Raw genomic sequence first — 22,082 nt, forward strand, 5'->3', positions numbered from 1 at the left:
TTTCTGAAGTTTTTACATTATAGGACAATATACAATTGAAATAAATCTGAAAACTTATTTGCAAATAATCTTGAAGAGAATTTGAAAGAGACCTGAGTGGTAATGAACAGGATCCCTCTTAAAAGGATTATGTGTCTAGGCAATACTAAGAAATTGTTAGTATTTTCAATAATTTGCTACTCTGCTGAAAAGCAGTACTAGAACCCTCCATTAGTCATGTCACAGCCAGCCTTCTAATTCCAGTTTGTGCTAGTTGCTGGTTTTTGAACAGCAGACCTTAAAATTTTTTGAAAGGATATCAGACTTTACTGTTTCTGTGCCTTTTATCTGCTGAGGCCAAAACTATAACCTATTTCTGAATTTCAGCTTGTGGATTTTATTCACACTGGAAACCAAGCCCATGAGATACAGTGGAAATATGTTATCATCTCTTCTGTTAAGATCCTTGAACAGCCATATGGGGCTTAGGTTTTCCCAAGAAATTAACTGAACAGGTACAGTAGTTCTTTAAACACATCTGCTAAGAGTTGGCACAGATTATCCTGGTTTTTAGAAGACCCCACCTGCCGCTTGTCAACCGTCTTAAACCTCTTTTGGGAGAAAGTTCATTGACTGCTACAGCCTGCAAATGGGGCACTGCAGACAGCAATGCAGAGATGGCAACATCTTTGGCAAAACATGTATATTTGCTGCAATTAAATGATTCACACTGATGCAGAAGTCATCTCCACAGACAACTCTGGGATACCAGATTCTAAATATGTGGTCATTGCCCACAGACACATCTGTGTGTGCTAACTGCAGGGACGTGCTTACTTCTTACAGTCTTGGCTAATGCTATAATGTGAATACTCTTTAAAAAATAGGGCCCTGCTGTGGCTGAAGTGACTCATAAAAATGAAAAAACACTGCAATGCTAAAGACATGATGGCAACTAAGACAGTGTAAGAAAAAATCTACACTAAATTTGAAGATTTGCAACAGTGAACAGCTGAAAGCAGAACCCACTGAACACTATGGACCAGTCTACAAGGACTCAGTAAGAAAAGAGCCTATCTTTTTGGCAGAAATCGTGCAGAGCTTCAGTCTTTGATCTCCCAGATAACTGCAAAGGGTTTATGATGCAAATGTAGATGCAGAACATTGAGAATGTACTCACTACATCAAAGCATTTATTAAAGGCAAAATATATTCTAATAAATGTATCAATGTCTAAACTCTCCTTAAAACCATAGTTCTTCACAGGCAACAAATTCCAGCTGGAAAAGAATATGCTTTTGCCAAATATTTTATATAAGGAGAAGCAGAAAAACCCCCCAAACACCACCACCCCAAAATCACCACAACAAAACACACAATGAAAAAGAAACCCATGCTATTCTTTGTTGCCAAACAGAATAACATGAGGTACACAACACAGTCTTTTCTGCTGTTTTTCCAAATTATCCACTAGTTATAACAAAGCTATTTAAGAGAAAAGCAAAACAAAGCTGTTTTTCACGCTAACCCTGACCTGGTGTTATCCTTGATGTCTGAACCATCCTGATACTATTTTATATATTCAGCATTTCTTGGTCTAAGAAATAATGTACACTGGCTGTACTGCTGAATACATCTAGCTCTCTAGTCACACAGTCTGAAAGGCAAAAAGATGGCAGAGAACTTGAGGCTTGAATTAAAATTTATTTAAAGTTTAAGCCAGTCTTTCGGAACAGTGCAACTGAATGACAACTGGGAAAGACGATCACAAAAAAGCAAATCCAGGACCCTCATTTTCTCTTCCATAATAACAGGGGGCTGCTGTTAAGTAATTCACATGCTGGATCCTCCCAATCCATAGCTATACTGGGAATCCCACTATTTATCTTATAAGATGATGCCACTGCATAAGTCAATCACAGCAAAGCATAACTGAGCTTGCTGACAGATGCTCTTTTCTGAGATTGTTAGCCTACTATTTCTTTGTGCGGGGATATCATTTAGCAATCTCATAGTCAGTTTGCTGGAGGCCAATCAAACTTTTCAGGGAGGGGTAGATACTTACTCTGTGCTTTACAGCATGTAACATAATGTGGTCATGCTGGTTGCAATCTTTATTTATACTGCAATACAAACATTATCAGTAACTTCACAAGCTTAAAATTTCATGCTAGTCCAAATGTGACACCATACATATGCATTCTGTAAGAAAGCTAATACCCTCTAAATAGCATTACATTTATTCAATTTTTAATCTTCTCATAGGTCTCTAGTCTTTTGAGAGCTATTGCTTAGAGTGAGTTATGATGCCATTAAAAAGTTAGACTGGTAGTCGTCTACAAGCTTTGATACAAAAGATAGTTTAAGAGAGTTATCTTCATCAGTAACACTATGCAGAATCAGGATAATAATGAAGCAACAGCTACAAAATCGAATAACTCTTTAGTTCCAGAAAGAAAGAGATCTCCTATTGTACTAATTAGAAAAATTCTCAATCAACTCTTGTCCAGCAAAACAAATGCTGCTCTGAAGAATTATTTGCTTTTTTAATCCTCCATACATCAAGATGGATATCTGATTTGCATCTTTTTATGTAATCTTATGTACAGAAACTGTGTCCTGGTATAACTGGGCACTTGTCCAGTTAGATCAGGAGAAACTGTACTAGCTTCTCCAAAGGCTGAATTTTCCCGTGGTCTTCACAGTAATGCAAAGATTTTATGTTCATTGCAAAGATGATATTTTATCAACTTGCAGGTAGCTTTTGAAAAATAATGTAATATTTCAGCTCAAAGTAAAAGAATGAAGATGAGATAGACATTAGTCATCTTGCTTAATGTGCTTCTGGAAGGCACTCAAGTACTAGGGTGGGAGAGGAGAATCTATATAAGACAGAGCTGCACAGTGTTTTAAAATATATATCTTGTGATTTTTTTTTGCTGCCAAAAGAGGCTGTCATGAGAAGTATTAACTCTGGAAATAACTTTTCCTAATTTTAAGTGGTGATTCATTTATATGACAGAATATGTCCTGGCTACATCTTATGTTGCAAACACTTTTTTCTACAGTTCTCATCTATTACCCAGATGGTCTGAGGAAGCCCCTTCCATTCTGCTTATGAAGTAGCTAGAAAAGATAAGTTCTAAAGCACACTGAACTACTGAAAAGACGGAGAGAAGATTGCTATTTCAAACCATTACATGCTCTATATAGGCTTAAATGGTAGGTTGCCAGTCAATGGAACACTTGAGCTAGCTTTCAATTTTAAATATTATTTGTAAATTAAGGATGAAAGATAGATAATAACAGACTCTGCAAATGAAGTCTGAATTGCTTTAAAATGTTTTGTCTGTGATAAGACAACTCAGTTACAAAGTAAAAGGACACAATGCATTACTAGATTTTTTTACTGAATGGTAGGTACTGCTCTTAGATTAAAAGCAGTGTCTTGCCAGCTCTCACACTATCTTCTCAATTGAAAGCTGATTTCTTCACTCCATTTTAGCATAGGTAATCTAGTGTCATTATGCAATTCAACCTAGGAGCTAGCCCAATTCCAAAGTGATGACTAGTTGCCATAAGTCAGTGCATCAGGATTGGGCTAATATCAGAGTATGACATGATGTAATGCCTACCTTCAACAAAATATATTCACAACCATCTACTGGCAATTATTAGATTAAAAAAAGTTGTGCTATGTTGAAGTTGATGTTCCATCATCATTTCTAGCATGATAAATTCCCCTGCATTTTCTTTTCCATCTGTAATTTAAGCAAAACCAACATCTGACTGTAAGACAAGCCAGAAAAGGTTTGTTGTACAATTCCCAAAACAAAAAAGATATGCATGAGCTTTAAGACGATAAAGACCCAAAGGAAATTTCATTTAATTACCATATAGTCTGCTCAGCTTTCTTTTTTAGCAGAACTTGACATCTGAATGCCATACTATGGAGCATCTGATATACCGGACAAGCAGTCTGACTCCTATCTGAAAAAAAACAGCACAGCTGCACAGAGCACTTTAGAGGCTGTGGACAGAGATATATGTCTGATTTTAGATCAGCCTTATCAGCCTTTCTGGAAAAGATTGATCAGGGTGGCATACTGATTTAATCCGTCATTGACTAACACCACCCAAAACATACAGGCAATACCCTATTACAGCCTTGTTCTCCTGCTTGTGGGCATTGATTTGCAAAGAGCTTTGAGAATTTAGATGTATAAAATCTATTGATCTACCATTTATTGTGAAGATTTGCATGCATCTACACCCTATGTGGGCTTTAGTTACCTAAATTAATGTCATGTCTTTGAACTTCCCAGTCCTGATAAGGCTGATGGTAAGAAGGATATTAGAATTCAGGTAAGCTGACTTTTTAGACAGGTTCTTTGGGGGTTCTTTAGGTACAGGTACTTACATTCATGACATACATCAATCATAGTTTTGTTGGCTTTGGGTTGGTGTGGGTTTTTTCACTGCCCTGTTTCTGCTTTTCTTTGTTTATAAAGTCATTCATGAAAAAAAATATTTGCGAACTTTCATCTTTTTGCAGGATCCTTGCAAAGGCATGATTTTCTTTTTCTTTTTTTAATTTTTATTTTTTTTAAAAGAAGCATTTCACAATGCTATCAATTAGTGAAAGCTGTGATTTATCTCAAGGAAATTCAAATGAAATTAATCTCTCTGGTTTCTATACTTTTATATTTTCCAAGTGTTTTATTTTAGGTTTCCAGAGACATTCCTGTAGCAGTAACTAACCTTACAAAACAAAAAGAACTCAATTTAACTTCCTGATTGAGAAAACATTGCTGTAAGGAGAATACTTAGACCAGATGATGCTCTCCCCTATTTTTTAACATTACATTTATATTTATAATCAAGAGTGAATTAATCATATGCATAAGGCTACCAGTGCATTGCTATTACTTTTTAGTGAGCCTGAATAACTAATTTTAAAATTCCCTTATATCTTTGACCTTTAGAAACACTCAACAGTCACAATGGGGAAACCAATTTCATCTCCCGTTAGGAACAACAAAAGCTGCAGTGTGATGAGGTCTGTTGAAAATCGTTCTCATTTTTTTACCTCGTTTTGAATGCATGCACATTGCATTTAAAGTTAAGAAATAGAAGTCAGATAATTGTGTAATTGCAAATTTCAAAATAGGTGATCCACATCCTTTACTTATATGTCTTGGGTAAAATCATTTACAGGTGAAATGATTTAGCTGTTCATGGATATTGATACCTTTCTAGAGTGTACTACACCTGTAAATATCATGACATTATGAAATCTTTTGGAGCCTACTAAATTTGTTAAAAGCCAGCACAGTCTCAATGTTTGTTAGTAAAAATGAGGGTCCCTATCTCCTCTTTAATCCCTCCATTTCTCAGATTACTGCAACACTTGTAATTGAAGACAATTCACTGTGATCTTCCCTGCCTCCTGCTCAGAGTCCATGGCTTCTTTCCCCTTATGGGTCAACCTGCTGTGAGGAAACAAGGACACCCAGGAGAAGGATCCACTGACGTTCCCTCCTTAACCACTCCCCAAGGTGGAGAATGCAGACAATGCATTGTCTTGACTGCATTGTCATGTGCTAAAATGAGGGACATGAGGATGGGGAAGAAACATGAACATCTATCATGGGCTGGGTTGGATAGGTTAGATCAAGTGCGGGCAAATGGGAAAAAAACCTTTAAGCTGATATTTATACATCAAATGCCATTATCACAATGGCAACCTAATCCAATGAAGAATTTAAGGCATTATTTAACATGGATGTACAAAGAAGTCACTGTACAAATGAAAGTTAATATAGACTTATATGAGCTGTCATCTACTCAAAGCTGATTTATATGCATTGATAAAGGTCTATAAGACCTTATTCTGCAACACTGAAATCAATAAGAACTTTATTAACAACTTCAGGGGATGCAAGTGCAACATTTAAATGCTAAACATCGTGTTTCTTCACTGCAGAAGGTCATTTACTAACACTTGAGTACGTCTAAAAGGGAGACTTGATCCTGCCATTGATTCTATACAGACAATCCTGCAACTAGGCAAAACGTAACACTTTCACATGAGAACAATTAAATTAGATATTAACACATACTTTTTGAAGTCTTTACAGCTTTCTAGAATATGTTGCATCTGGTACTTTATACTGATAATGTATCCTTGATTATAAATATGAAACCTGAAATTCCCAAGACCCCCTCAAAGAATTTATTGAACTCATAGCAATAACCAAGAAAGAAAATGCTAGGAATAAAATGAAAGCAATGAGATAGTTCTACACATAATTTATATATATATATATATACCAGTAACTATACCTGAAGGTTTGATTTTCATTATCAAGTGGAAAATACACCAGTGAAGTACTCATAAAAAGTAAGCAAAATGTGACATGGCATCAGAAGGGTGACATTCTAGAATATTTATAAATGGGCATTTAAATACTTACAGCAGTATTACTGTCATGAATATCCATGACCAAAAAGAGGCATGCAGCATTTCATGGCTATCTGTGAATTTCAGAATGATGAATGTTACATCATATGTTCATAAAAATGCATAATGCCTCATGAAACATTCATGAGTCACCACAGTTTCTTCTGAGAAACATTTAAAGCTTTCATGAAAATGATATTAACAAAATATAAACTATACGACCCAGTGCAGCAATTGTTTTAAAATATAAAGACTGTTCTGTTTTTCCTTACACACCACTAGAGGCTATTAAATATCTAGTACTACAGTTAAGGAGATTCACCATCTAACATTTTGTAAGAAAATTCTTTGCCATGCCTATAATCTGTATCAATCTTTTAAATGTATTAAAAGTTGCTGACTTCTAATATAGGGAAGCATAAGGTGGACCAGAAGACATGGGGGAAATTAACAACCATTTCTAGCCTTGCTAGAATCCAGATAAAACTGATTTAGGCCAGAATAATTTATATATTCTCCCTGAAGAAGGAAAAAAGAAAAACAGTAGGCAATTTTTTGAGAAGCCGGTCCTAAATCACAGGCAGCATTTGCTATCAGTAGACTCAGTCCTGTGGTGTCCAGAGGCCAGGTGCTGTGCTGGAAAGGAATGTGGTGCTGAAGTCACTGTGATCCTTCACGCCTGTTCTCAGAGTAGACAGCTTGAATTGACTAAGGGCAGGAGTCATTCATCTGGAAGGAGGCTCTGGCTGACCAGAGGAAAACACTGAAATCTTCATTTACTTTTATTTACCATGTGGTGATTAACCACAAACTGACAGCTGTGACACTTTGGAACTGGGCTTTGGAGGCAGAAATCTCAAACTGGATTTACACACGTAAGAGATTGAGGAGGGCTTCTTTGCCTCTTTTAGAATAGAACAGTGTCTTTTTTGTTGTTGTTTCTTCCTACTTTGAAAAGCCGTTCTTGGGCCCTATTCAGCGTCAAGACCGGCATGTTTTCTGAAGCATCCACTGGATCATATCTATTTGGCAAAGGAGTAGGAAGTGCTGCTCCTGAATCCCAGTGTGGAAAGACAGGTATCAAACAGGTCAGACTGGGTGTATCACAATATGTTTAAAATGAGAACTGCAGCTACTTTTACATCACACTTGCAAACACAGAGAGCTAAGACATATTTGCACAGTTATATTTATTTAACGTAACTGCTGTAAATCCATTGCAGTTTTCGTTTCGATCTCATTTCACCCTTCTCTCTCTTTGAAACAAGCTCATTTTAGTGTTTTTAAGGAAATCGGAATATTATATCAAAAAAACCCTCTAAGATGTGAGCCCAGAGACAGATGTTACTACAATAACTGCAAAGACTTTGATTTGAGCTAACTGGCAGTAGCCTGCTGTAAGAGCAGTTTGAAGATTAACTTCCTATTGAAATTATTATATCTATAAAGTCAATTTTGTACATAAGTCTGCAGTTTAAGAGGTAATGAAGCCATGTTGATGGTTTTTCCAGACACCCCTGAATGCAGCTAATAACTTCTGTTATGGTTTAATGCCACTAAAAAAAAGGATAAAACTACCTGCAAGATAACTTGCTTGTTTTTAAGCTTATCCAGTTTCCCCACATCCACACTCAAAGGAACCCCATGCACCATTAAGGCCAAGCAGTATTACATCCAGACTGTTTTCCCAGTTGTTTCTTGACTGTTTGTACACTGCATGCTGTACTATTTGTTACACTAATAATACAGAGGTATGATTGAATTTCTTGCTTGTAAATTGAGCTACACAAACTTCACTGAAGTAAAAAAACTTTTTCTTTTGTGACATCAAATTAAGTTAATTTAAATCTCAGAAATTCAACTTAGATGTTCTCAGATTGTTAGAGGGATGATTTTTTTTTCAAAGGTAATAGTAGGAAAGTTAAGTAGCAACAATGGTCTTGGAGAGCATATTTGGGCAGTCAGTGACTTAAGGCAATACATAAAATCATAGATTAAGCATACGGTTAAGAATAAAGGTTAAGGATAATACAGCTGACTTCAAAGAAGTTACAAATGTCGGAAAAGATCTATTATTTTGAAGGAAACTATTTCAGAACCTGGATCTGCTTGCATGTACTGGTAGGAAGATCTTGAGTCCCCTGTGTGGTTTTGTAAAGTCAATAAACTTTCATACCTGGATGTTTCAAAGATCAGGGATCAAAAAATGAAGTTTGTATTTGAATAGCTTTAAAGTCAACAGAAATCTTCATCTGCAGACATCAGTTCACTAGGTCAAGAAACTGCATGATCGATTTTTATCTGACCTATCTTCTCAAGAAAAAACTTTTCTCCTATGAGTGTGTCTACTGGGAAAGTTTTCCAATCAGAAGGAAACTTCAGTGTAAGATACAGTAGTATCATGAGCTGAAAAAATGATCTTTGCAAGATTTCTATATATTTAGGCTTATATTAGATACCAAAGACTATAATCTACTTTTTCTTTGATTGAACTACAGAGGAGTGGCCTTAAAATTCCTAGGACAAGTTTATCTGGGGAATTGTTCCCATTTATTAGCATTAATTGTATTGCATATAATGCTACCATCTAAATGGGTATTTCATGTAGTAATAAGGAAGTTTTTTTCTTCTATGCTGGTCTGTGGATTAGTTGTTTAATATATTGAACATACGGATGATAATATTTCAATGAACCCACAAGTTGATGACTTGCTAAGCAAATAAACAATGCCTGTAGCTCCTTCCTATGGTCCTATCATGAAATGAAGTGGCATGTCTCAGTAGAAACTAGGCAATATAGAAGCTATTTCTGGATTTCTTTTTAACAGGTTTTGTTTGTCTGTTGAGGTGGGTTTTTTTTTTGCAGAACAGCCACTGGACTTCTAGACTTTCTGCCATTTACTACTTCTTCCATCTCTGCAATCTTGAGACCCCATTGTGTGCTCTCTGTACTGTACAATCTTCATCCTTATCTCTCAGACAGATGTGATTTCTCACATTATAGGGCTTTTATCAGACAGCTTGATGGGGAGTGTAGGTACAGGCCAAATTTTCCTCATTAGTGTTCAGTGCATCCTCCTGAGCCTAGTGGAGATTCCATGTCACTTTTGTTGGCAAAGTTTTTCCATTCAGTGACTAGAATTAGTGCTAGACATTATTTCCTTGTGTAATATTATAGCGTTTTTCTCCACCCTTTTTTTCCCTAACATTAATGCTGTGTCATGTTTGAGCTGAAACTCCCACTAACTGTTCTTCTCATAAAAATCATGCCAGCTGAGAGTGACAGCCCTCTGAGATGGAGTTTGAGGAACAAGTTGAAAAGCTGATCAGTCCTAGTGAGCAGCAGGCGGTGAAGTGTCCAGGGTGAGTCATGTTGACTACAGGCCTTATGTTTGTTTTCCTGCACTATACTACTGCAGAAATTAAATTACATTAAAATATGGGAGTATAAACAAGCATAAATGAGGCAGTACAGGTGTCGTGGGAAATCAAAAGCCAGAGAGGACAAAAATAGTAATAGAGAAAATAGAAAACCAAGGAAATGGCAATTAAATAAAAGGGAGAAAACAATAAGAAGAAAGCTAAATTTCAGTTTTCCAGAGGTTCCCTGGATACCGTCTATCAATGCCACATAGGCAGAACAAGGATCCCAAAAACTGTGTATCTTGTCACAGTTATCACAGTATGCTAGAGATTGGAAGGGACCTCGAAAGATCATCTAGTCCAATCCCCCTGCCGGAGCAGGAACACCTAGATAATGTTACACAGGAATGTGTCCAGGCGGGTTTTGAATGTCTCCAGGGAAGGAGACTCCACAACCTCCCTGGGCAGCCTGTTCCAGTGTTCTGTCACCCTCACTGAGAAGTTTCTTCTCAAGTTTAAGTGGAACCTCTTGTGTTCCAGTTTGTACCCATTACCCCTTGTCCTATCATTGTTTGCCACTGAGTAGAGCCTGGCTCCATCCTCGTGACACTCCCCCTTTATATATTTATAGACACTTATAAGGTCACCCCTCAGTCTCCTCTTCTCTAAACTATAGAGACCCAGCTCCCTCAGTCTTTCCTCATAAGGGAGATGCTCCACTCCCTTAATCATCTTAGTTGCCCTGCGCTGGACTCTCTCCAGCAGCTCCCTGTCCTTCTTGAACTGAGGGGCCCAGAACTGGACACAATATTCCAGATGGGGTCTCACCAGTGCAGAGTAGAGGGGAAGGAGGACCTCTCTCGACCTACTAACCACCCCCTTCTAATACACCCCAGGATGCCATTGGCCTTCTTGGCCACAAGGGCACAGTGTTGGCTCATGGTCATCCTGTCGTCCACTAGGACCCCCAGGTCCCTCTCCCCTACACTGCTCTCTAACAGGTCGTTTCCCAACCTATACTGGAACCTGGGGTTGTTCCTGCCCAGATGCAGGATTCTACACTTTCCCTTGTTATATTTCATCAAGTTATTCCCTGCCCAACTCTCCAGCCTGTCCAGGTCTCTCTGGATGGCAGCACAGCCTTCTGGCGTGTCAGCCACTCCTCCCAGCTTAGTGTCATCAGCAAACTTGCTGATAGTACACTCAATTCCCTCATCTAAATCATTGATGAATATATTAAATAATACCGGTCCCAGTACTGACCCTTGAGGCACTCCACTAGTTACAGGCCTCCAACTAGACTCAGCCCCATAGACTACAACTCTCTGGCTTCTCTCCTTCAGTCAGTTCACAGTCCACCTCACTACCTGATCATCCAGACCACACTTCCTCAATTTAGCTGTGAGGATGCTGTGGGAGACTGTGTCAAATGCTTTGCTGAAGTCAAGGTAGACCACATCCACAGCTCTGCCATCATCCATCCACCGTGTTATTTCCTCATAAAAGGCTAAGAGATTGGTCAAACATGATTTCCCCTTGGTGAAGCCATGCTGACTGCCCCTCATAACCCTCTTATCCTTGATATGCCTTAAGATGGCACCAAGGATAAGGTGTTCCATCACTTTCCCAGGGATGGAGGTGAGGCTGACCGGTCTATAGTTACCTGGGTCCTCCTTCTTGCCCTTTCTGAAGACTGGAGTGACATTTGCCTTCCTCCAGTCCTCAGGCACCTCTCCCGTTTCCCAAGACTTGGTAAAGATGATGGAGAGTGGTCTAGCAATGACTTCCGCCAGTTCCCTCAGCACCCGCGGGTGCATCCCATCTGGACCCATGGATTTATGGATGTCCAGATTGCTCAAGTGATCTCTAACCCATTCCTCATCGACTAAGGCAAACCGCTCCGTCGACCTGACTTCATCTAAGGTCTCAGGGGTACAGGGGTCTTCAGGACTGCCTGCAGCAGAGTAGACAGACAAAGAAGGCATTCAGTAACTCTGCCATCTCTGTATCTTCTGTCACCAGGGCACCCATCCCGTTCATCAGTGGGCCTACATTGCCTCTGGTGTTAGTTTTATCTGCCATGTATTTGAAAAAGCTCTTTTTGCTGTCCTTGACCCTTCTCGCCAGGTTTAATTGTAAGGAGGCCTTAGTCATAGGGCCTGTCAAATGCAGGAGGATCTGTAGTCCAGGGTACATGGTGCTTCTTTCCAGATACGGGACTGCGGAACCTCTGCATGAAGCCTTGCTCCAGCTCTGCCTTTATGTTCTCCATGGGGAGAGGAAGAAGGCTTTAGATCAGAATTCTGCCTGTGACTCAAAAATGGGAGCTCCCTTTCACACCCGCAGGACCCTCTCCTCATATTGACCCCAATGGATCAGTACTAGTATTTTCATTTAATACACATGAATATATGTATTATTGCTTGATAAGGTGATTTTAGTGCTTCTTCTACAACTTCATCTGAAAGACTAAAGTTTTTCGCAGTCTGGTAAGATAGGGAAGTAGAACAAATACCTATTGTAAGAAATGATTGTAAATTTTTTTATCCAATAACTTCTTTATTTATGTTTTCCAAATGTATATATACTAGTTATTTAGGAGAAACACTGAGACATAAAACACAGTAAGGGGCATGTATTTCAGTACAGCTAGAAAAAAAATATGTATTTCTTTGAAAAGGGCACAAGAGAGAATACACTTGGTTTTTAATTGAGACAACATACTGCCTTGAATGGAGAACTAAGTAATTGTGAGAAGATTTTCAAGCTCACCATAAAACAGCAATAACTTCTGAAATGAAAACATTAGGTATGCTACATATTAAGTGACACTAATTACACTGCTCCTTTTCCATAATGAGAAACTTCATAAGTACATTATAATTTTATGTAGCCTAGATGACCTTATACTTTCACTGCTTCCTCATTTACATAACATATAATTAGAAATGTGTTTCCAACAGGTGACTTTCATATTAGGGTTCAGTATTAAATTCTATTGCTCGTTCAACCCATTATGTAAAAAATATTGTCCACTTTCACTGAAGAAGCATTATTAGTCACACATTCCTCTTGTAAAGACCATACGTCCACTCAGACTTGACTGTAATATGTGTATTTATAATACATTTCAATTGAAATTTTTATGTTTAATGTCACAATAATTGCAACAGGTGCCATACAGCCTACCTAGTATATATTTAGTCATTAAGCATTTTAATTAGAGTTATGCACCCATGTATAGTTTATAGTGTTAGTCCCTTAAATACAGGAAATTAGTTAAGTAGCTGAAAATGAACTGTAGAGGGTTCTGAAAAATCTTTTTTGTTGATTACACAGAAACAACAGCTTTTGTCTCTGGAATGAAGTTGCACAGAAATATTTCATAACACCATAAATACCCTGGATTTTATTGTTGTTGTTATTTGCTTTAAAATTGGCCTCTTCTAAACACTTTTATTTATTCTAAGGAGACATCAGGGTTTGTACATTCTGTTACAGGCTCTGATTTAATCTGATTACGCTGAAAGTTATGATTTTTTTATACTGTGAGCATCAGTATAAGTTACTACAAATTCAGTATAATTTATTACAAATTGAGTTTATTTTGGCATTGTTTTGCTTGGGTTTTGTTTTTTCTTTTTAAATTTTGTGACTGCACTGCAGTTACTGCCTAAGAACTAAACAGATTCCTACTTTGCATACAACCCCTTCTACTGCTTTAACATGCCTCTGCCTATGTAATACCTCAGAACTACCTCTATTTCTTTTTCCTTTGTGATGTTATGAAGTTTGACAGCAAATAAAAAATTCAGTCTCATGTTATTTTGCTGCTGGCTGATACATTGGCATCAGGGCCAAAGGGCCTCTTGTTATCCTTCAAAGCTAAACGTGAGATCATGAATACATGGTCTGCTGTGGACAGACAGAAAAGCCAGAGGCACAAATCCAGACCCACCAGGAGGAACTAAAGGATTAGAAAAATATACACATTTTAATTCTTTGGATTACTTCTATATTCTCAAAGGAATGCACAGGGCTGGAGCTGACATTGCCACAGAACAATGAAGAACCAAATCATATTTCTATTTTTAAAACAAGAAGGAATGTCACCACTGTTATTAACTTAATCATATGTATAAATCAGAGCATAATACAAAATTAGAAAGTTCAGACAAACAAGGAGATGAAAACGATGCCTGTTCACAACAGGTTTTTTCAAAATGTCAGGTAAGCTTTAAGAAGGCATAACACTGAGGAATGATTTTTACCTGAGGTAGGAGAGGGACAACTTCTGAATTAATAAACCCAGAGCATTATGTTTTAATACCACAGTCTGCCTTCTTTTCTTCTGTCTGGTGGATGTTAATGGTGGACATTAATCTGGCCATGAGCCCTGTTTTTTTTTTTTTTTCCTTTTATTATTTTCTCATTTATTCCTTCAGTCTTAGCTTTTTTTCTGGATAGAAGTGATTAGCATTGTAGGCAGCAGACATTTGGGTCTGCTAATCTGTGACACAAAATAAAATGATGGGAATAAGGTAAAATTACTTTGCCTGGATTATTTTTAAAAGGTTTAAATCTTAGCTGACATTTTGCTCCTATGATTTCTGCTGTTCCGACCTGGAATATACATGGTCTATGCTGTGAACCTGCTTCCCTGAGCATCTGTTTACCCAATCTTTCTTTGAACTGCTGATGGTAATTAATCGCCTTCCTCCAGCCCAAACTGCTGCATTCAGTTATCATCAAGCACAGGCATCAACGAGAGCTCTGATCTTGCTCTGATGGATGGAATACTAACCTTTCACAAGATTAGAGACACAAGGTGCTCTAGAGATAATAAAATTCAAATAGGTTTATTTCAAAGGGCAACTCAATCTCAATTTTGTTCATGGGTCACTTGACAGAACATTTGCCAATGTAGTTTTTGTGTCCTCCTGTGTCTGGCTTCTGTACAGTGCTCCACCTATTTCAAATTAAGGGGGCCTCAACTGCCAGAGTTTGGCAAGGGTCTGGTTTCAGCAAAAATAGCAAGGTACTCTCATTCAGCATGGCGCTGGCAACTTCGCTAAAAGTACATCTTAGGTGGGTGGTGCTTGGACAATGGAGATGTGTTTTCTCATCATTTTCAGGAAGACACAGAAATGACAATAAATGAAAAGCATCTTGAATGCTTCAAATGTTAAGCTCCTGGTTGATCATGGAAGAAAAATCTTGCTAGCATCATGACAGCCAGCTGTGCAATGTATGCAGTAGCTGTAAGCTAAGAGATCTGTAGCTCATGAGTGACCATTTTTAACATGCTTGTCAAGCACAAGTTTAAGTCAGGTATCTGCAGACATGAAGATAAGGCTCTTACAGGTGCTCTAAGAAGATTCCTTGAGATGATAGTTTTGGTGTTTGTTGCTACATACGTCAATTAGGATCCTCTGCGGATAAAATAGGTAAAATCTCCTGCAACCTCTAAGGTTCCAGTTTGCATCTATTAAAAAAATACCAAATGACCTCGTTCTGTGGTTTAATAAAGCAAAATTAAATTATTATAACTAGTCTGCTTAGAGAACAAATATCACTGAAGCCAGTGATATAGTGTCTGGCCTTCATTTAGGAGAAGGATAAAATTAATTGAAAGGCCTATATAAACCAGAAAGGTAAAGATGAAGATGTATCAGTTGTATGCAAACTATTGCACTTCCATGATGTAGCCAGGAGGATGGAGGCTGGGGGCTACCTTGTCTGTGCAGATGCTAGCAGCCAGACTCCTCTCCAGGTGAGAGAGGGAGAGAGGGGATGAAAAGCAAATGATGCAATTTAGAAGTGCACATAAAAAGAGCCAGGAAAGCTCAGAGAAAGTCAGAGAGGTGTTGTATGCTCAGATCTAGGACAGCACTGAAAAAAAGTATGCTCTAGAAATAAAACCCAATAAACAAACAAAAAAATTGTTCAAAAATGAAACCCTGTCTTTCTTTTATAGGACTTGCTTCTTGCATACTTATAGGGGTGAAACAAACCCTTTGGAGGTAATATTGGATTTTTTTAGCTTCCCAAAACAAGGACAACTACATCATATATAAAATTCAGTGGTTGATGAGCTCGCATGATAACTAAGTAGGACAGATTTGATGGAATATGCATCTAAAATGGGTACTGGACTAAGTCTGAAATCTGGAAACTGGAAAAGAAAGTTAAAGATTGCTTTTACTGTTTTTAGAGCCTTAGAACTACATTAAAAATGCATTTTCAATTTGAATGTTTTAGTGGTGACAGCTTGCAAACTACTCTATTCTTAGAATTGCAATCGTATCTCTGGAGTCCATTTACATTGCTTAAATTTCATAATTGAGTGAGTTCTCAATATTTAAAAAACTGTTTCTGTTTTCATAAAGTTTTAAGATAGTTCACTTGTCATTACTCTCCTTTATAGTAACAAGCTCTTGAAACTCATTTTATGGTACATGTCTTTACAAATGGCAAGAAATAACTCACTACACATGAATCCTGCAATCAATTCATGAACTTATGTGTTTCTTTCCCTAGCATCAAGCATTGGACATTAATTTTTCTGTAAATACATATTAATGTAATCTTTAGTCATGCAAGGGGGGAGCATGCCCATACCTAAGGAGATGTCTTTTTCTTAGAGGATGTGATTTTTTTCAGATAATCATCTGTCTTTGCCACTTCACTGCCAACCTTATCAACCTTTGTGTAATTTTCTACCTATGACAGATGTGAAATGGGGTATTAAATTGCCACAGGATCATACAGGCTAGACAATAGAGAATTAATGTCTGTGTTACCTGAATTGTTCACACAAAAGGGGACTATATAAAATCAAGACCTTTCAGGAATATCAAAGCTCCCAAACAGCTGTGGAGAAGGGTATGACAACTAACAACCCAGGCTGCAGGTAGATCCTGTAGCTCTTCAAGGCCCAAGGGCTGGAATGGAGGAAGGAGAGATGGGGAAGCAGTCACTGTGATCAGCCTGTCAGACTAGTAACTGTCTTACCTCAAACGTTTACCTACACAAATTTTAGTGGCATGTTCCATCCCAGCAGTTTGTCTCCACAGACTTCTCTACAGCATTTGAAATCTCGTCAGTATATACAGGTGTGATAAAAGAGCTAAAGACATGTGAAGCAGGAAGTGTGACTGCAGGAAGAATTTAAAATTGCCTCCAGAACAAATTGTGTATTAAAACTTAGAAGATTTTAGCTTCTAGAAGAGAACTCGTACAACCTGGTCTTGAACACTGCCAGGGATGGAGCATTCACAATGTCCCTGGGCAACCCATTCCAGTGCCTCACCACCCTAACAGGAAAGAATTTCCTCCTTATATCCAATCTAAACTTCCCCTGTTTAAGTTTTAACCCGTTACCCCTTGTCCTATCACTACAGTCCCTCCTTTAAATGACAAAGGTGTCTCTTCTTCCATATTATACAAGTAAAGAAATGGATTTTACTGAAATTCAAAACATGCCACATAAACTAGTGTGATAGGCTTTCAGGAAATATACTTGCAAATACAGGAATTATTGAGGAGCTCATCCTCTGATTTAAAGCCAGGACTAGGTACCTGGAAGCATGAAATCTAGCATCAGATCTAGCTCCAGAGCTGCTGAACTAAGTGGTCAATAATCTTTTCTATAAAGCCTAATCTGCAAGCACACAAAAAGTCAAAGGACTTACTTGATTTAAATGCAGCTGCCCTAATCACACACAGAAACGATCACAATAGTCAGACAAAGCTCTTTTCCAAAGAACAGCACTTGGCCTAAAACACCATAACACCACGCTCTTCATCATTAACTTTGAATTTTCTTGCTTTTGTGGGATCAAGTCAGACCCTTAACATTATGTGAGCTTTTCAAGGTTAGGTTTTCAAGAAAACAAGGTTTCCTCGCAAGTGTAACATAATAACAATTAATCAGCTAGTTCTTAACTTCCACAAAAGAAACTGTCATCTGTTATTATCTGTACTGCTAACCCACCACAATGTCAGCAGAACAAAAACCAAATAATTATACCACAAAAGTTACACCCAAATAATGCCTGTAGCTTAAAAAACTGAAAGCAAAAATATCAGACTCATCCCTTAAATTCTCCTTTTCCCATTCCCTCTTATATAAACACCACACAATTAAAATTATTTAAAAGAATACCACAAAGTAGAGATAACCAGCAATACACAGACTGACTGATGCAACTTGCGGCTGGAAAGTCATCTAAAAAGACAGAATTCAAAGCTGATTCTGTTTCAGGATTTACTACCTTCTTCCATGACATCTAGATGTTAATTCTCTGGTTTATTTTTAGGTCAAGCTTATTTGCAGAGCCACACTGATTATATTTGACAGAAAAAATCATTAGCGGATGCAGAGAGTAATTAATGTGATAGACTAAAATAATGCATTTTAAATACATGAATGTGAAATTCAATAAATGCTTTATGAAAAAATATGAAGACAGGACGCTGGAAATTAAAAGCAAAGGAAAAAACAGAAAGTCACAGAGGGCATTTAGCATTTAAATGTATGAAAGACTTGATCCTATCAGCACTGAAGCATTCCCAGGTTATGATTCTTTCCTCGTTGTGGGCTGGGTACAGAGATGGATAACATTTCCAAACAGCTGGATTGCAATGTGAAATGAAAACTGAAATTCTGCTGCTGTTATTACTTTTCCTCCTCCATAGAGCAGTTTTCTCTAGGGTGCTGTTCACCTCTCAGAAGTTGCCACATAAAAAATGGCAGTTTGAGTCAACAGATTTGTTCAGTGACAAAATACGTTCTTAGGCCTCTAGTCCTTTTAGCTCTGAAGCAGTAACATGGCAGAGGGGGACAGAGAGGGTCCTAGTAACTTTTGTTAGGCATGAACAGTCTTTCTCTCAAAAAACTACAAAAACCAAAAACCAAAAACCAACCAACCAAAAAAAAAAACCCCAACCCCAAAAACCCGCCCTCTCCCCCCCCCCCCCCAAAAAAAAAAAAACACCAAACAAACAGTTATCATAAGGTGTAGTTGGAGAACTTTGAAATAATTTGGGATATCTAGAAACTGCTTCCCAATCTTAGGTATAGCTTCTGCTATGAGTGGCTGCTACAGTTCATGTGCCAGCAGTTTTATAGAGTGTTTAATTCTTTTATAGCAGTTATGGTATTTATCATTTATTTTGTTGCATTTTCTTAATGATATATATCTAAATATTAGGTGGGGTTTTAATAAAAAATGTTTGGAACATTAGCAGGTTCCTGTAATGGATCGACCATAATGCTTGTTTTAATACATTTTTTATTTGTAGCTACAGCAAGTTTCAAAACTGCAATCTAGTTAATGAATCTAGTTAACCTTTTCCTAGCATCTCTTGCATTATGGATTTAAGCTCTAGCTAGTCTTTCTGTGATCGTGGACTGTTTACACCAGCTTTTCAAAGGTATCCCATTCACTCTTTGTGGCATGAGTAACAAAGAAAGATAAATCTAACATTCCAGCAACAGCTATCACTTCATTCATTAGTAACAGATGCCTGTAGCAGTGGGATTCACATTCACTTTAACTGCTTTTTTTTGCACCTCTAAATTGCTTGTCATCATGAAGGAATGACAGCAGTTCAATAAGAGAAGAATAATGCAGCAAGAAGACTGGAGCCCATTTTCAATGGTTAATTGCTATACAAAAAAGCTAACAAGTGATTAAAAAGATAAATCAAAAGTTTGCAGAAAGATTAAAGCACCCAGTCAGTTTTATGGTTTCATTTGAGCTACAAAGATGTTATTATACGCCCATTTACAAAACAATGAGCTCTTTCTGTTTATGAAAGTTTAATCTCTTGGTTTATTGCTTTAATATATCTAACACTGCTAAGGTTTACTTTAAAATGAAATCTCTGACTATATGATGTGGATGTTATTTTTTACATTTGGTCTGCAGACAGAATGAATAACATAATAATTGTACTCATCTATGAAACAAAGTGGGGGTAATTGCTTCTTCTTTTGTATCTGCATCTAAAGTAAAAGAATAAATATTTTATCATTTGGCAATGCTTCTCGTTAGCACAGTATTCTGACATCCATTTTTTGTTTGGCCACAGGCATTTGAGCAAATGCTGGAAAAAGTTCTGTAGAACCAAAGTGCACAGTGCTGGCAAACTTCTAAGGAACATATCACCTTAGGCTGACATGTCTGATAAAACTTTGGCTGTTCAAATAACGTGAACAAAAAAAAAAAAAAAAAAAATGCAGCTTTGTTAGGCTACTAAACCCAAAATTTAAGAAAATAAACAAATGAACAAACATGGATTTTATGAGAAGTTGCTGCCCCTCAAATGATATGCCTATGCTAGACTGAAATACAAACTTACAATAATTCATTACAATAACAAGTAATTGTAGCAGTTATTGTTATTAATAAGGATTTTAAACACAGGTTTAAAAAGCTCAGAATATCAACTGTATGTGAATTCACTACTGTAAACTGTCATTTCTGAAAGAAGCCAAAAAAGAGTCCAGAAAACTATTTCCACTTTCTTCCTACCTTGTCCAAGAAGGTATTGACCTTGGCAGTTGAATTGATTTTAATTTTATTTTTTATCCATTATTTCAGGAAACTGCTAATGATAGGCTTTTAAATTCCTGAGGCAAGTCTTAATGATGCAATGTGGGAGACTGTCTCTCAGGCACCCCTGAGAATTAGCTTGGGGAGGAGAGGGAGATTCTGAAGGATCAGAGAACAGAAAAAGGAAAAAACTGCTGGTCCTCTGAAGTGCCAGAAACGTTCCCTACCTTTCAAAGTTACAAGGTCTTTTACTCATTTGCCGTCTCATTCGGCTTCTCATTTGCACATCAAGTTCTGTGGCCTGAGTTTGGTTATCTTTAACACACATGCTATAAGGTCAACAACATAATCAAAACCTCAGTGGTCTCTTCACTTTGCCAAGTGGACACAAAGAAACCACTATCGATCCCTGCCAAGATTTATTCTCTGTATACCTACCAAGACAGAGATTCAGTTCCCCATGCTTCTTCACCAGACTAAGGGCTACAACCAGCGCAGTCACTCACATACACATACAGTATTATAACGCAGATATGGTTGATCAGACATGGGTTGGCCACGTAGCTGTTGATATTGAAGGCTGGCCCTCTCGTTATCTAATTAGAATTGCCATTGAGGGCATAGGTCAACAAAAGTGAATGAACTGTCCCCAAAAATGAATTTATTGTGCCTATGGTTAAAAAAGACTGTCACGTATCATAGGAGATTAAGAAAAGCACCAAAACCAACACTTATCCACCACCTCAGATTTTCTTGGCAGGTTTTTGTTTGTTTTTTTTCACATTTGGCCATTAATGAAACATACAGACTTTGGACAACCTGTTAAAACAGGTGGACTGTGTTAGCAACTCATGGCTAACCACAGAAATAATATAATTCGCTTCCTTGTTCCTATTTATTATAACCTTGCTCCAGCAAGCTCTAAAGACAATGTCTCTTTGTGACTGTCTGAATGGTGCGAATGGATACTTCAGCAGACAGTTTTTGTCAAATATGCTTAACTTCTTGTTGCTCGCATGATCACTTGCAAATGCAATATAAAAATCAGATTCTATTAATTCTGAGTACGGTACAGTTTTCTCTTCCATAAAAGTTTGCTAAAAATGTTCCCAATACAAGATGTGCACAGACAGAAGGAAAAAGAAAAGCATTAAGAACATAAAATGCCAATGTTTATGCCAAATTGTAACAAGAAGGTCATTCACACAGTCCTTTTGGAGCTGGAGGTCTGGAGCCTTGAAGGAAAGGTTACACCAATCACTGTTCAAAACAGTGAAGATCACCATCAAGTAAGTAGAATTATGCTTAGTTTTTTAAGAAACATGTAACTGACCCTTTCCACACACAAAAGATAAACTTTCCAAAACCCATCCCAAACAAAACCCTTGAGCTGAGGAAGAGGCCTGAATCAACCTAAATGGTGCAGAGTGAGTCATTGAAATCAAAGCAGCTGATTCTTTCTCATTTTCCTCTCAGCATGACTTCTGACATACCACACTCAGATAATAAGCTACTGATCACCCTAACACAATTCTAACATTATCCAACGTGTTTTGCTGTCTCTCATGTGTGGATATTTATGCATGTGCATAAAGATGGAACTTTTAAAGTCAGTATTATACATTTTTATGCACACTAATGTATGTAGCAACAGCATCTTTAGCAAGTGTGCATAAAATACAAAACTGTGCAGAGTATTTCTAATGTTTATCATA

General features: G+C 37.6%; 1 protein-coding gene across 2 annotated transcripts in view; it reads right to left on the reverse strand.

Moving 5' to 3' along the window:
- Positions 1-22,082, reverse strand: part of GPC6 (glypican 6) — a 726,274-nt gene that overhangs the window by 312,402 nt on the left and 391,790 nt on the right. The window lies entirely within an intron of this gene.

The sequence above is a fragment of the Pezoporus wallicus genome, unplaced genomic scaffold, assembly GCF_028554395.1.
Source record: "Pezoporus wallicus isolate ANWC-B61680 ecotype Strahan unplaced genomic scaffold, APGP_CSIRO_Pwel_v1 contig_6944, whole genome shotgun sequence".
NCBI lineage: Eukaryota > Metazoa > Chordata > Aves > Psittaciformes > Psittacidae > Pezoporus > Pezoporus wallicus.